Consider the following 16948-nt stretch of genomic DNA (forward strand, 5'->3'; position numbering starts at 1 on the left):
TTCCAGTTTCTCACTTCAGAGAAGGATAAAACATTCAATCATCCTCTACAGAGAAAAACCATCAACACCCCTACCACCTCCACCAATCCTAACCTTGTTGTTACTATACCCTCTGACCTTTCCCTTTCACCCCTTTGCATCCTCAGCTAACATATTTTAAAATTACAATAGACTGTATAGTATTTATGTTTAAAATCAAGGTAAATATGTCAAAATATCAAAATCCAACTGCACAGTGCTATCGTAACAATGCTTGTCAAGTTCTCAAACAAACCTGCATTGTATTTTTAAAATATTTCAGCAGAGGATTCAACTGGAGTATAAATGACGATTCGACGATCATTTTTCTTGGGTGAATATGGTTTTCTGCGGAGTTAAGATGTTGGGCATTATTGGACATTTCCTGGTGATCCTGACACGTGTTTAACACTCGCATTTGTTGCAAATATTAAAATGGCTGTGGTTTCGCTGAGAAATCCAATCGACTTTACATCGCCGAAGAAATTCGTCCCTGGGTGGATTCGAACCACCAACCTTTCGGTTAACAGCCGAACGCGCTAACCGATTGCGCCACAGAGACTGACTTGTAGGTTCTGCTCTCGAATCACAAATTTCCGGTTAAAAAAAAATCTCTTACCGTTTATTTTGCCAGCCGGTAATATTTCTTCTGCACTGATAACCAAGAATTGGATTTCATTTTCCGCAAGCTGTGTGAATTTCATCAAAAATAAGTTTTCCAGAAAGGAAATGAACACATGCATTTAACGAAATCAAGCCCTTTGTGAGTGCCCAAAATGGTACGTTCTGTACTACAAGAAAGGAAGAAATACACGGCTGGGATTTGAATTTCGTTTTTTTTTGTTTAATAAAGAGGCGCTTTAACCAACTAAGCTACGGTGACAGGAGAACCATCACCTTTTACAGCCACTTGGACACACCGCTCTGAGACATCTGCGTTCAGTAAGCGCTGAACTTGCTCTCAGAGCAAATTGCCTCTTTTACATAGCAGCCCCGACACTGAGAAACGAAGAGAACTGGCTTTAATCTGGCATTTTTCATGTCCAATGCGTTTGACATCTCTCAAGGGCGACAGAGTTCTTTTGCGACACCATTTCTTCTTCTTTTTTCTTTCTGTACGCTTTGATAAAAACGAAAAATCGTGCAAGGGAAAAATGTACTTTTTTTCATAGAGAAAACGTGCACCAGGAAATGTGTTGAGAAGAAATGATTTAACATGATACGTGACCTAATTTATCGGAGCAATTGCTCACCCAGCAAGGTCTGGAGAGGTTGGAGAGCCTGGTGGATGTGATAATTATACGGTGTTGTGGAAGAAAACAATCTTTCTTTGAATTCTCAATCAATCGGAATTTCAGTGCGAAACATAAACCCCTTGTCATATTTAAAGAGATTATATTTTAAAACTCATAAAAATCAGAAAACACATGTTTCTCACTTTGAAATTTTAGACGGAGCGGTGCATTACTAGTAGCGGCGCTGAGCACACTATGGGGGAATTCAGGCTGTGTGAAATGCCAACGGTTTAATAAATAACGCGTCAGATTTCGGATCATAAGATTGTAGGTTCGACTTCTACCTGGCTCGTGTAAATTATATTCAAGCTCCTCAGTAATAGATGTCTATTATGTAATGAACCGCACCTGAAAGCAAACGTTGGGTCTGTTTCCTTTGTTTTCCAGCATGAAATAGCAAATCGTTACAAAAAGCACCTGCTAATGTACAATAGCGTTTTTTTTTTCAAATTACATTTTCAGGCTTCAGACACTTTTTAATAAAACAAAAGTGTCCGGAAACTCATTAACTTTCAGGTTTGCTTGAACCTGTATTAAAAAAAGTTATCTGAAACTTCCGGGATTCCATTCTCTGATGCAGCTGTCTCTAAAGTTGGACGTGATGTTTAGCAGATGTGAACGGTGCCTTTTCTCTTGTGTTCAAGGCTATTCGCTGTGTGAGCGCCACACTGCGTGTCCTGTACTGCTCTATTTTGTTTAGATTATCTATGTGGTGTACAGATAGAACTCAACTGCATGGTGTGAATTCCGTGTTCAGGACCAGCAGAACCTGAAAAACCAATAGCTGACACGCAGCTTTCTGATCTGGAATCAGACGCGCTACCGTTGCGCCACGAGGTCACAACTATCAGCGCCTTTGAATTCCCCAAAGGAGACAAATCAGCTTCACAAAAAAAATCTGTGAAGAGCGCCGCTCTTCCGAAGAGAGTCTCTTCTTCCCAGACCACATTTTATTCTTCCTCTGCAGCTCTTGTGCAGGTGTTGTTCTCAATTACAGATCCAGGAACACTGATTTTTTTTCTATTTTTTTAAATTAAGTACCCCATGGTGCAACGGTAGCACGTCTGACTCTAAATCCCCAAGTTCATTTTCAAAGTATATCGGAGTCAACTGATACTGATCAGATTCTGCTGCTACTGAACCCGCTGTCTTCACCTTAAAGTTCAATTCCCCAAGCCTTCTGACCTTATATGTCCATCCCTTCTCGTCAAAACTCGTATTTTCACAGGGTACCCTACAGAAATCGCAGTATAGAATGAAAAACTCCAATAGATCTCGGCCGCTGTTGGTGATTTTTCTTTAAAAACAAATAAATCTCCGGAAATTTTACGGAGTGTATCACTTTCACTGAGACCGAGGAGTGTTAAGCTGTACATGAGTCTTTGTGGCTCGGTTGTTAACAAAAAGGGTGGTGGTTTGAGCCTTCCCAGGGACGCTATGAGCCTTTTAATGTACACACCCGTCTCACTTTACCTCCACGGCCGGTCTTGTACCGCAATCAAATACAGAGCCCGCAGGGGACAGTAGGCTCGCAAATATAGCTCAATGTGTATATAATGAAGAAGCAGAGGTTAGTTTCTTCACTGCATGTTGCAGAGCCTTACGCAACTAGTACCAACAGCTGGGGTTTGATCCCTGCACGGGCTATTAGTTGAAAGGCCATTGTAAATGACGTGTAAGAGATTTATCGAGCTGGCTTTTATGTTTCACACTAAATTGAGATCTTGAAACCAAATTAGTTAGAAATATGGAACACAACCGTTGTTCCCCAAGAAGGAAAGCTGTTTTGTACTGACGTCACTCCTTTTTATTTAACCCAGATTGTGAAGACAACTCTGCCCTATCAAAGGAAAATGTTACACAAAAGTTGGAAAGCACACTCTGAACTCATCTGTATATTTGATTCCCGCGATCCGTTCAAAGCTGCTTAGTGCTTCGCAAGCAAATCATTTCAGGGAAGAAACTCAGTTTAGTGAACTACTGTTGTATTCTCACTCATTGAATTTGATCTTTGTGCTCTCTTTGCATTCTCAGCAATAATATTTCAAAATTACAGTTCGGATTTTTTGGAAAACTTCACAAGCATTATTAGGTTAGGACTGTAAAATTGTTTTTTAATATCTTAATTTTAATATAGATATAACCATACATGTTGTTAAGCATATTGTACTTTTGTCGTACTTTTTAAAACATTTTAGCTGAGGACGCACGGCGACTATTATACCTTGTGATTCATGCAAGACATCTGTAAACGAAGATGTAATTACAATAAAATTGGCAATTAACAGAAAACCACAATTTGTATAATATTATTCCTCGATATCGATGATCAGTTGAAGGATTTGAAGAAACTATCAAAGAAACAGCAGCAATAGCAGATAATTTTGATTTTAAACCTATCTTTACACCTCAATAATCGATGTGTCCTCGAAAAAAGAAAAGACAGGCATGTTTTGAGTCTCATAATTATCCTCTTCTCGATCCAAAAGAAGCGCATACATTTGATTGCTCCCGTGGTATTTTGGATTTTCTTACGAAGATTTCACGAAGTATTGCCAGGATCTATATTTAGCGTTCGGTAGCGATAACACTGCTGATATTGATTGAGTAAAAATGTGCGATGTATTGACACCTTTATCTGAAGTGAGAAGTCCTCGAACGCCGCTTATGAAGTCTTGGGATTCAAACCAAGAAATACTTTTTGTTTTCCCACCCAAAATGCTGCTATTGCATTACACATTATATGAACATTACCAGTTTTGGTAGCTTCTGGGTGCGATTTTCCAAAACTGAAACTAATTACAAAATTATTTAAGATGAACCATGTCCAAAAATTGTAAATCATGACTAATTTTAATATCAACTGAAATTACTACAGAAAAAAAGATTTAACCGAAACATTCATAAGGCTATGCAAGCCTAAAAAGTAGAACAATTAATTTCATATAACTTTTATTTTTTTTAGAAATGGGCTCACACAGCTGAAGACACTAACGTTTCTCTCCGCTAGAGTACGTGAATAACAGTTTAACCCAGAATGTTTGTAATTGTGATTTTGTTAAAATGCAACAAATCGTCTATCAGCAGTAAGAAATTATTAAGAAAGTAAGAAATTGTTTTATTTCATAAACTGTAAGACGTGAAGAGAGTTTACAGTTTGAATCCTTCCCTTTGCCCATGTGCGGACGGTTGTGTTTCTTGAATCTCTTGTAATCATCAAAAGTCGTTGTTTAGTCTTCATTTTTTTCTCGAGTTGTACCATGGATATTTTATACGATGCAGCTTTCAGCTCAGTGCGGAGTGCAGAAGGTGGACTCGCTTGCTGAACGCTCTCTCAAGAAATCCCGGGCTAGATTCAACAGGTGGCTTCTTCAACAGCCACGACAAGTCTGAAGACTTTCTCGGAATTTCCTGAATATACTGTTACATTAAATTAGTTCAAATAATTTGGTAGTTAACACAACTAAATGCATTGGAGGTATATTTAAAACAGCAGAGCAAGACTTCAGGCACTTCGAGTATGCATGAAATTAATTGTGTAAACCTGGATCTATATGAACAAGAGTTCTCTTGTTCATAATATCTTTTTATATTTGTTAATTGAATATATCAATTGAGTATATCTGTTATATTTTTGAACGGGATGGGACTGTACACTAGTGGTTCCCAGGGGAAAACAGGGTTATTGAGCCATTGGACATTCAGAGATTATATGTTGTGTGGGCGAATGTAACCGTGTGCAAAAGTAAAAAAATCCTCTTAGATGATCATAGAATAAGTTGCGTGGGTGAATGTAACTGTGCTCTAACAATCCTCTTAGATGAAGCTCTACAGATGCAGCCCCCGAAAGTGTATTCGACTTACCTGTATAGTACTGCTGACACAAATGTAGCCTCTACATCAGACAGAAAAGGCAATGTGTTCGCTTAATCGTGTGAAGGATCTCCTTGTGAATCTGTCTCATTCATCAGTGGAAATAGAAGCCATTAGAATACGATACATGTTCACCTTCAACCCCGCAGCTGCCGGACGTGCTTGTTTTGGGACTATTTGCAATGAGTATCGCATTAGTAGGTATGTGTCCTTAAAAATGTAAGGGACGTTCAGTTATATACAAATAGGACAGAGACAAAGTAATAATCCTATTTTAACGTGTCCTGCATTTTAACTTACTGAATAGATCAATTGAAATGTTCTGATTCAGAGCCCCTGCAGTTTGTGCAAATTAGAACCACAACAATGCTCCTGAGTCCTGAGCACCACACTGAGCACACGATCAGCTGGGTTCTCACTTGTTCAGCACGACTTCTTGTTGCAGTTGAGCTCAGAGCTGGAGATGATCTCCATATTCTACCACACTAACTAGTCCTAAACGTAGTACACAGTACACACTTTGTTTTTAACAATTTAAAATATTACACAAAGGCTGTAAAGCACATTCTGAATCGATCCGAATATTTGATTTCCGCAATACGTTTAGGCAACAACAGGGAACGTGGCGCTTCTCCAGCAACGAATTTCTCACTTTTGTGAACTACTGGTTCACAATGACTTAAGTAGCTTGTCAGGATGGCTGAGCTGTCTAAGGTGCCAGATACAAGCACTTGTGTCTTTCCCTTGCTTGGGTGTTCTGGTCTTTGAATAGAGACGTGGGTTCAAATCCCACTCCTGACAGTCGCTCCCTTTTCCCTGTCTTGCATTTTTTCCGTCTTCTTGTGCTAGCTGACAATGACAGGAAGAGGAAGACGGAGAAACCGGTTTGCGGGCACATGATGGGCAGGGAAATGCTTTGTGAACACTTACACGTTATTAGCAGAAAGTCAAATAGGGTTCGATTTCTGCCTTAAGAACTTTTTGGGATGCCTGTAATCGAGTAAATATTTACAGCCAAGGTATGGATTCAAAGGTGAAAGACCGAAATATAAATCCAGAAGAAGATTTATTAAAACACATTGTTTTCCTTGCGGTTTCTCCTGTATTTAATTAAATGTGGCATTGTGAAATCAACCTGTAGCCCTACGCAATGCAGAGTGACAGCGGCAGGAGCAGAGAGGATTATATCAGAGCTCTAACAGAGAGTTCGAAAATATAGGCAAATTGATTTATAGAACATTTGATTTAAACTTTCCTATCTACTCGGCCTTACTGAAGTATTTGTAGTTGTATTTCATCTTCTGTCTATTTCTATACTTTACAGTAGATAGTGTTTAGCCAGAGAAGAGAGATACAAGCGCTATACCCCCACAGCAGCCGCCGATTCCGATAACCTTAACCAAAGCAGGAAGATCAGTTTCTGCTCGAGACAGCAGTTTTCTGAACTGTAAATCTCCAACACGGGCTGGAGACGCTGGGTGTCTTCGGGTTCTGAGATTATATAACAAAAGACTCAGGGAGCTGCAGGCGCGGCTCAACCGGGTTAAAGTTAGCTTGAAGTTCGAAAACGATTTTGGGACGCCTGTAGCGTTTACACGAAACCTCTTAGAATCGCGAGAATACTTGCTTTGTGTATAAAATACATTGTGAATGCTTTCTCAGCATTTACTTTTTCGTTTATATGACATTTTTTTGACCAAGCACGAATATTCTTTTGTCCATATCTTCGCAACGGAAGCACAGAACGCCTTCAAACCAAATGCATTTTAAAGGCCACGACATGTGGATATTTCCACAGCCTCTACATCAAAGTATCAGTGAGCTAATTATCTTTTTTTAAACCTCCGGTTTTTCATCGATGCGTAATTACGCACTAACTGGAACCCGGGGGACCGCTGTATACACAAGTTCACAACGCGAGAAATACTGTTCAATACGGCTTCATGCGAAAAACCCGTATATGACCATAGGCAACAGAATAGCGCAGTCTCCAATTACCCAGACTGTAAGCACGGGAATAAAGCTTTGTCTGAATTCTGAAACCCTTCCTTTACGTCCTGTTTTTATTCAGGTAAGAGTCAACTATATTCACAATACTACTGACAGCAGGAAGATTAAAATATTCTTTACTCAGCAGCTTATTAAAAACAGCTCCCATGATGTTCAAACCGATTTTTTACACAGAACACTGACACAGCTTTGCGTTCTGAATCTCTTTTTTCTCGTGCGTTTATTTAATGTGGCACAATGCACTGGGATAGGGGGATTCTGTTCACAAACCAATAGCATTTAAACCACAGCACCCACAATGCTGCAAGTAAGTGTTTTGCACACTAAGCAGAGAGCGATGTCTTCCTCGTTAGTATAGTGGCGAGTATCCCCACCTGTCACGCGGGAGACCGGGGTACATCAGGACGCGCATTGAAGTGAAAGCAGGATGCGCTGCGACATGCACTGTGCAGTTCCCGTCACACTAAGAGGTGAGTGGGTCTGTTCGATCACAGCGCTAGGCGAATCCCCAAACAGTGTGTGTGGCGACAAACGAAACAGGCCTGTTTCCGCCCGGTTTCGAACCGGAGAAATCGGGCCCAGTAGAATGTGTAAAATGTGGCGCTGCCTTGTAGAATTCCCCACTCTTGTAGAACTCGAGAAACAGCCTCTTTTTGCACGCTCCTGTACTTCACAGAGGTCTTGAGCGACCGGTCATTTGTACCCAATGTATTTCCGGTGCCTTCATGCGCTCTTGTACCAAACGCACGTTCCTTCTGTATGCGGAGCCGATCATTTGCAATTGGGCTGTGCCGACAGACCAGGACGAGCTCTGTCGGCTCAAAAGCAGCGCAGGACCTGCAAGAACAACAGAAAGATAAGGATCCAGCGGGGGCCTCTTAGTGAGCCCAAGATCTCATCAAGAATCGGCTCCAGCAACAGGGCTGGGCGCATTGTTCCATTCTCCGACCGCTCTCGGTGTAAACAAGTCCCTCCTGGTCTCTGCTTGAATTGCACTTTCCTGCATTTCCTTTGGTGTAACTGGCTTCCCCTGCATGGGCGAATGTGAAGAAGATACTTAGTAAGTCATTGAAGAAAACCGAGAAGAGGTCGGAGTGGCCTCTGTCGTTCATCAACGATACAGTCAGGCAGTACTCCTCTGTAAAGCGCCGTTCGTTCACATCGATTGGCTTTTTTTTGCCTTCATTCGTGCAAGTAATAAAAGCAGACGCCCCTATTCTGCCGTGACCCGAAATTGAATCGGGGTTGTTGCGGCCACAACGCAAAGTACTGACCACTATACAATCACGGAGAGTTACCGAGACACATGGGACAGGGCGGAAAAGGCTGTGCTCTCTTCGTATGACATAATTCGGAAAAGTCCTGACGTTGCATTTCAACTGAGCCCCAGTATACATCGACCCTTCGACACTCTGAGTGACAACTCTCTTGCGTGTTTTCTCATATTTATGTAGTTTGCTTGCATGATGCCCGGAACAGCAGGGTTGTTCGCTCCCATATGGTTTAGCGGTTAGGGTTCCTGGTTTTCACCCAAGCGGCCTGGGTTTGACTCCCGGTATAGCAACGTGTCAGTTTTGCCTCCTGCTTTCCAAAAGATCAGCACCGTGTACGAAGGAGCCGCATTAAAACCACTCGAATGTGCAAAACGCGCGAGAAGAGGGGGCGCTTGTTTCCAACAAGGAAGACTTCTCGCGTGTGAGACGAGCTGATCATCGCTGCAGGAGGTGGGAGGGTTACTCTGGTAGACAGGGCTGACGTTCGGCAATAGGATTTATACTCTCCAAGATGATATTTGCACTTTCTGGAGAGGCGATTTTCTCCACTTCAGTAGCCCGATTTCGTAGATTGCGTGGAGAGGGCTGTAGAATGTGGTGCCGCCTTTCCTGCTCAGTCCATGACAGGCGTGCTGGTCTCTGGAGAGAGAGCACGGTCCATCAGCGCACTTCAATAAAGGCACTGGAAGCAGCTGAATCGCATTGGCGAAGCTCAGCGCTGGGCTACGGGGCAAAGTTTGCCACTGTTTCTGTAGTGTAGTGATTATCACGTTTGCCTCACAAGCGAAAGGTCCCTCATTCGAAACCGGGTGGAAACAGACTTCTTTTGTTGCCACGCACAAAAGGGGATTGGGGATTCACCTAGCGCTGTGATCGAACAGACCCACTCACCTCTTAGTGTGGCGGGATCTGCACAGTGCATGTCGCAGCGCTTCCTGCTTTCACTTCAATGCGCGTCCTGATGTACCCCGGTCTCCCGCGTGACAGGTGGGGACAGGTGACAGGTCCTATACTAACGAGGAAGACTTTTCGAAGAGGAGATTTTCTCCATTTCTGTAGTCTGACTTCCTCTATGCTAGAGAGCTGTAGAATGTGGAGTCACCTATCCAGTTCTGGGAACAGTGTAGGTAACAGGTTTGTTACTGCCTGATGAGCACAGTAAATTATTACAGCAGAATAAAGACACTGTGAGTATTTGAAGTGAATTAACAATCTTTTACGTCTTGACACGTTCAATGCTGCTGTCATTTCTGTAATATTGTGATTATCACGTTCATCACACATGCGCAAGATCCCCTGTTTGAAATCGGGCAGAAACAGGTGTCTTTTTATCCTCTCACAGTTTGCACTTCTGCCAGTGTTTTATGGATCTTGTTTTGTCTTATTGCAAGAACTCGCATTTCCTGTGTCATTCGTGACCACGTCAAACAGCCAGTAGATCATGTCACCTTTCAGATAGTCATTCTTCTGCTTCCTAAATTTCCTAGAGACAGGTCATTTCAGCAGAACTGACAAACTTGGCAAAGCAACCTGATAAGACCAGGTCCTAGAAGTCACTACTCAGTCAGTCACTGCTGCCGAAATGCAAGCCCTTCCTCCAGCCTGAAGAAGTTGAACCTACATTACTCATGAGGAAGATGTATCTACCAGACCTCAGAGAGCTGAGCCGGATCACTTCCCTTCTGAATGATGTTGCAGTAACACTCTACCACTCCTCTTCATGCATTCATGCTGGAACTTTAAGAGGCTACTGCAGACAGCAGAGGTCGGATCATACACAGAGGTTGAAATAGCTCAGCTGAGAAAGCCTTAGACTGACGCTCTAAAGGTCCCTGGTTCAATCTGGGGTTTTGGCATTTTATTTCGTTGCGCCATTTGTTCCTCTCTGCAACGCCCTGTATCTAAAGTCACACTTCCCTTTCTCATCCCGAATCCCAAACTAGATTTTTTGTGTCCTTGAGTCCCTCTTTTACCGACGCTGATGAAGTACAGAAATAACTTAACATGTTTTGCACTCCTTATGGTGTTTTATGGTGGGACCTCTATTTCTCTTAGTGACAGCCCATTTGTTTTCAATATATTTCTGGTGCACTTATTACATCAGTCTCCCCTGGTGGCCTGTTTTCATATCCCACTTCTGACAATGACTTTTCTTATGTCACTTTGATGGGAGTACAATTGGAAAAAAAAACTAAAATGTGTGTAGTTGTTTCCATATCAAACCCATCTTCCATTTTATACAGTATTTCACAGGAGTGAATCAATTCCTTGTTTAATTTTGCAAATGACCCTGCTGTCAAAAAAACAAAATTCCCATGAAGCCAAGGGGTTGCTGAAAAGCAGATTCACTTTGATGTTTTGTGTTGTTATAACAAATTCATCTCATTTAAAAAAAAAAATAGATTTCTGTAGGAAGAAAGGTGTCTCACACTACAGTTTAAATTGTAAACAGGTTGTAGAAAAAGCTCCTTAGCTCCCTGTCAGGAATCAAACCCCACTCTCCTGTATGACAGGGAGGGATTCCCACCATGGTTAAATTTCAACTGTAATATCATCAACATGAATAAATGCATATATAATTGAAATTGAAAACATATCTAACACAGTTCTTTTCCGGTTATATACCACAATGCATTGCTGATATTCGTTGTTTGCCATTTAGGTTAAATATGTTTTTCTGAGCAATCCTCTTTTGATGAGTAAGTATAAATAGTAATAATACTATTTGAATACATACAGGTCTTACTTAATATTATTTTGATTAAAAATAGTATGTTAATAAGCAATAAATGGCACATAAAAATAGTGTGAAAGTGCAGATCATACAAAATCAACTGCAAATGTGGAAATTTAACATTTTTAGGATTATAAATTACATGCAGCACATTAGCAACACTACAGTTATGCTAATGTAACAATAGTGTAAGAAAATCCTGACCTAATTCCTTTCAAATGCTGATACAAAATGTGAATGATTTCAGAGTTTCGGGTATTGGGTCTCCTGATAGAGATCAGAGGATGAACTGAGTTGTGTGGGAAAGTGTATAGAACAGGTGGACTCCCAATTCCACATCAAGAGGCTGAGCACAATGGAAGAGTTCTGTACACACAAGCGAGTCCTTGACAATATGGACAATCAAAACCTACTTGTATGATATTATATTCTCTCTGTGGTGTGGAAAATATCCACTACTAGTATTCCAGTTTACAGATAGGTCATTATATGACAGCTTACATCTGATTAATAGGATCCATCTCTGGCATACGTTCTTATTTTTAGTTTATAATGTATAATCTTGCTGATCTTTTAATGCCAAAATAAAGTGTTTTACAAAAAGCTCCATGTTCTAAAAAGTTACTACAACTTTTGAACTTTGAAATATGGTCATTTTGTATTCTAGGACTGAGCAAAGACTGCAGAAAAGTGCAGTTAATGTTTGAAAATGTGTAATGGGTATGTCTGATTGGTTGATTAGTGAAGATCTAGTAGCAGTTGATGATTAGCCATATGTTGATTACAATATTGTATATAATGTACTATAATTTGAACTAGATATTTTTCAGGTGTGAATGATTGTATATTTACAGAATAAATTTCTAAACCAAATCATTGGCTTGATTTACTTGTTTCTGTGCCTATAAAACTTTTAAAACTAAAACTAAAATCTTTGATGTATAATAGATCTCTATCCATATGTGTATAATAGTCCTCTACAGTTAATGTTATAATAGAACTATATATTGTATAATAGAGCTCCAGCCATATATGTATAATAGTCCGCTAAACTAATCCGTATATTAGAACTCCAACCATTTATGTATAATGGACATATAATCATAGATGTGTAATTGACGTATAATGATATACGTATATTAGAATTTCATTCTAGACAAATTATGGACCACATTTATAATTCTAAGGTATGCATTTAATAGACTTATATTCTACATCTTTTGCCCACTGGGGAGACACTTCAACAGGTAACATACCGTGCGAAACATCATGAGCATCTGTAAAATCTCTCTACCTGCCCCTTCTTCACAGAGACGTGACGAGGGTCTAAAGGGACATGTTTGAGCCGTAGAAACATTTTATTATTCCGTACTTTCCTGTGCAGTCAGGCCAGTTCCACTTCTACTGCGCCCGACAACGGAGGCCGTTTTGAAAACACGAGAGTAAAGGGACACTGCACGTCTGCAGAACATCACGTCCGAGTTTAAGGAGAGTAACATCAGAGATTGGAAGCTATGGAGTTTCAGGTCTGTTTTTTATTATAGGTTCAAGAACGTCTGAATACCTTTGCAAGAAGTATTTCAGAATCCCAGTCAAATCCAGTACGAATGCGTCTTTTGGAATACGTCTTCCTGTAAAAATAAAATGACTTCAAGGGCGCTATAAGCACAGGTTTGAAAGCCTGCTCCACAGAATAACTATATCCAGAGGTGCCAAAGTCGAGATTTCACCACGTGAGAGAAAGCATCTCAGAAAATGAAGTTGCAGTCGCTTCCACGCGTCATAACACCACTAGGTCAGACCACAAGAACTGAAGAGCCGCTGTCGAGAGTAACGCGGCCGAGCGCTCTAAGGAGCTGGATTAAAGCTCCAGTCTCTTCAGGGGCATCTGTTGGAATCACACCGCTGCCGCGTATCTCCTTGTTAAGAATCCCTTTTTTGTTGTTGTTGCTGCCTCCAGGCGATGTAAAACAGATTCAGAAACAAATAATTTGAACAACATTAGTAGCCTGTTTGCTTGAAGGCGCGTTGGCTAAGTGGTAAGGTGTCGGTTTCGTAAACCGAAGATCGTGGGTTCAAACTCCACCTGTTTCATTTGTCACCACTTTCCTTGAGTTTCAGTGTCTTTAAAAAACACGCAAAGTAGGAGTCTCTATAGTAAAAGAATGTAACTGTTGCCAGTGATGAGTGTTCTTGTATATCCTGTCTTGTTCTTTAGTCGACAAAGCCTGTCTCTCTTCACACCCATCTTCCGAATGATCGTCTCAGCATTGGGAAGGAACGGGCATTTGGTACAGCCCCCCCACTCCATGGTCTGATCACAAACAGATCGGGTGAGCTGTCAGTCTAGGTTGGAAGTAACGTCCGAAAGCACTAAAAATCTGATTAGGAACGAGAACACCGTGTTTTTTTAAAACGAGTAAACGATAGAATTATATAAGTAGTGGGACAAAACATTGTCTGCCTGCAAGACTATGTCATGCTAAACGCCACAAATTGTGTTCGTCCAGTCGTGTCAATCGTCCTAAAGTTACGGAAAATCGGATGCAACTGGTGCATTCGGCGTACATTTCTTCAGGAGAGGCGCGTGGTTTAGAACAGCAGATTCATAGATTCGTGTCTTTTAAGCTTTGTGTTCCGCTCTCCAGATAGAGGCGAGGGTTCAAATCCCACTCCCGACAGTCAGGCGTTTTACCCTGTCTTTACACTGTTTCAGTCTTGTGCTCGCTGACAATCACAATACGAGGAAAACGGAGAAACTGCTTAGCAACAACATAATGGACAGAAAAAAGCTTCGTGAACACGTGAATGTGATTAGCAGCAGTAACGTATGCATTCAAATGTTGAAGTCCGAATTATAAAAACAGCAGAAGAAATTTGTGAGAATCCTCGGGTTTTTATGCTGCTTGGACTTCTTTCAAGGCTACGAAGTGACCCCCGTTTCATTTTCATTTTCAAACTTCAGAACCGAATAACAAAATGGCAAATACCGTTTCCACGATGTATTCAGCGACGCGAATGAAATATTTTAGTGCTGTCTCAAATGCGAGGAATTTCAGAAAAACCTGGAAAAGCAATGCTTGCAATAAATGACATAAATTTAAAGCGTGTAGTCAGCATGAACAGAACAACGCACTGCTCTGTAAAAACGATCTGAAGCCGCAATTATTCTTTTATCCGGGCAGTTCATTCTGATACGATGTTTCTGCAGAATAAATGAAATGCCGAACTCCAAAGATGTTGTTGCCATTATTGTTACTCCTGTTGCTGTAGTTTTAAACTTAATCAGTGGGTATGTAATGTTGTATAGGGGCTGGACTACTTTGTTCCGTCCAAATTCCATTATGTAAATTTATGCTTTTTTAATATAAGTATTTACAATACAACGCGTGCTCAAAAACCGTTACTTGGTAGCTTAAGAAGCGGCAGTGTTTTGACAAAGTGTGGTATTCGAACAGAAAATGCTGAAGTGTTTAATACTTGCTTGTGAGCGAATCACCCTTGATTTAGACAAACTCTTGTTTGGCCGATGATTTCAGATCAAAATCTGAATCAAGTGGAAAGAAAGCTGAATTACGCAAAGGTCATAAGGCACTGGGTATCACTGTTACGCCATCGGGTCATGCTAGGAGAATTGGGGGGATCAAATTGACACAGAGGGACCCAATGTGGGAGCTGAACCCACAGTTCTGAGATTAAGAGATTCATGCGCTCTCGACTGCGCCTATATAACTCTTGTGCTACAGCAGTAATATTTCTGGGTGTGGATGAACATGACATAATAGGCTGACAGCAGGAACACGTGGCCCACACGCAGTGACAGTATCGCTATCACATTTGACTGCAGTATATTGTGTTGAGAGCAGCAATAACTTTCCTGCAGAGGTGGGAGTGCCTTTAATACAGCTCTTTCAATCGGACAGAGTAACAGGAACCGACCTAAAGTTTCGGCTGTGGATCCATCTCCATGTGGGGAAAAGAGACAGTAAAATAGCGATGAAGAAACAGAAAGAATTGTGCTTGCTGCAAAGTAGAAAAGAGGTGGTCAGACACATAAAACAGCTTGGTGATGATTTGCAGCGACAGTTTTATGTTATTTAGTACATGGATTTCTCTTCATGTTCCTTAAGATGTGTAATTTTATGTTGGTTGTATGAGAACAGTTTCTTCTAAAGTCCTGTCAATTGACAGTGGAGAGCTAGCTGGTTCACATCTTCAAGAAGACTCTTTTTAAGGTGATTACAAGTTTCTCGAACAAATCTGTGTCATATTTTTAGCTATTTTTAGCTGTGTCATATAGTTTAGCTAATGAGCAACGAGAGTCTAAATGAATTCTCCCACCCTCCATTCCAAGATAAAACTCCATGTGCGAGTCTAAGTTTCCTTGAAGCTACTGATGTTCGTCATTATTGGACATTCCCGGTGATAATGACTAAGGAGCTCAATTTTTACGTGTTGTAGTTCAACATGTGCAAAACATTCGTATCCCCTGCAAATATCGGCAAGGTCAGTGATATTCTCAACAATTTGTGCCATTGCAATTCGTGCAATTCATGCCATACTTTTTCGAAATGTATTCTGACATGCCAGGATCAGAGGGACATATTAAAAAAATTGGTGCATTAAAATTTCTTGTACTTCAGGATTTTGATAGTCTGTTACATTGTCTTTCACACATCAGTGTCGGAACTGTGAGACATTTTCATAATCGGGGGGAAGGCCGTAGCAATAAGCATAAAGTGCAACACCTTTTCCCAGTGTAAGTCCGTGTTATGGTGAGTTTTTACATTGAAATTGAAGCCATTTCTCATGCTTTCTCTCAGTGTCGGGGCTGCAATTGCGTGTAAAGGAGGCGACTTGAAAATGAAACGTGTAATCACCTTACAGAGGGTCTTCACGACGGGGTGCGTCAGCTAGTTCTCCATTATTGTCACTTTACTGGACTACTCGGTGTGCTGATTGACTCAAAAAATGTCGCTACAAATAATCCGCCGGGTTGATTTTCTTGTCCGACCACCTCCCTCCGTCCCCCTTTGCTGTTAGCACAATTCTTTCAGTTTCTTTTCTTGTATTTTCCTTGCTATTTTACTGTTCCTTTTCCACATCTGGAGATGGATCCACAACCGAAACTGGTTTCACCCTGTGTTTCTGCAGCGTCAGTCTGTATGAGGAGTACAACTTGTTCAGCTCCAGTGGCGCAATCGGTCAGCGTGTGGTACTTATACAGCAGTACACAGCGGAGTCATGCCGAGGTTGTGAGTTCAAGCCTCACCTGGAGCAGTGTCTTTAGCTACTGAAAGCAACTGTCGAGTTTAGATACTCTTAGGTATTTGATGGAGATAAATTAACATCAAACGAACAAGTAAAGGTAAAGGTTTATTTCGAGTCACAATCAAAGAAGGCTCCACAGCTGAAACATTGTGTTTCCTTCTCTTTTCAGCATGGAATGTGTACCTCCAGTTGACTTGCACACAAATATATGAGAGAGGTCTACTGAGATGAGTGGAGCACTGAAGACTTGATAAAGCTCTTGCATTAGATTCTGTTTTTGTTGTTCCCCAGATTTGTTTTTAAATGTTCTTTTTCTTTTGAAGTTGTTGCATTTGGTTGTTTTTTATAGTTGCTAGACTACTACAGGGATTTACCTAGGTTCCCGGAAGACTTCTCGTTTTGTGTTTGTTGTGTTTTCGGGTTACAACTATTTTTTTCTTGATAGGACCCCACGCATTACTGTGGGACTAGTT

The 16948-nt window shown here is 41.0% G+C and overlaps 2 non-coding genes across 2 annotated transcripts; one reads left to right on the forward strand and one right to left on the reverse strand.

Moving 5' to 3' along the window:
* Positions 1-506: 506 nt before the first annotated feature.
* trnan-guu (transfer RNA asparagine (anticodon GUU)) lies at positions 507-580 on the reverse strand. Its single transcript has one exon. It is a non-coding gene; the product is annotated as a tRNA-Asn (tRNA).
* Positions 581-16390: 15810 nt separating this feature from the next.
* Positions 16391-16484, forward strand: trnai-uau (transfer RNA isoleucine (anticodon UAU)). Its single transcript has 2 exons — positions 16391-16428; positions 16449-16484. It is a non-coding gene; the product is annotated as a tRNA-Ile (tRNA).
* Positions 16485-16948: the final 464 nt, after the last annotated feature.

This window comes from Atractosteus spatula, chromosome 10, assembly GCF_055471065.1.
Source record: "Atractosteus spatula isolate fAtrSpa1 chromosome 10, fAtrSpa1.hap1, whole genome shotgun sequence".
Classification (NCBI taxonomy): Eukaryota; Metazoa; Chordata; class Actinopteri; order Semionotiformes; family Lepisosteidae; genus Atractosteus; species Atractosteus spatula.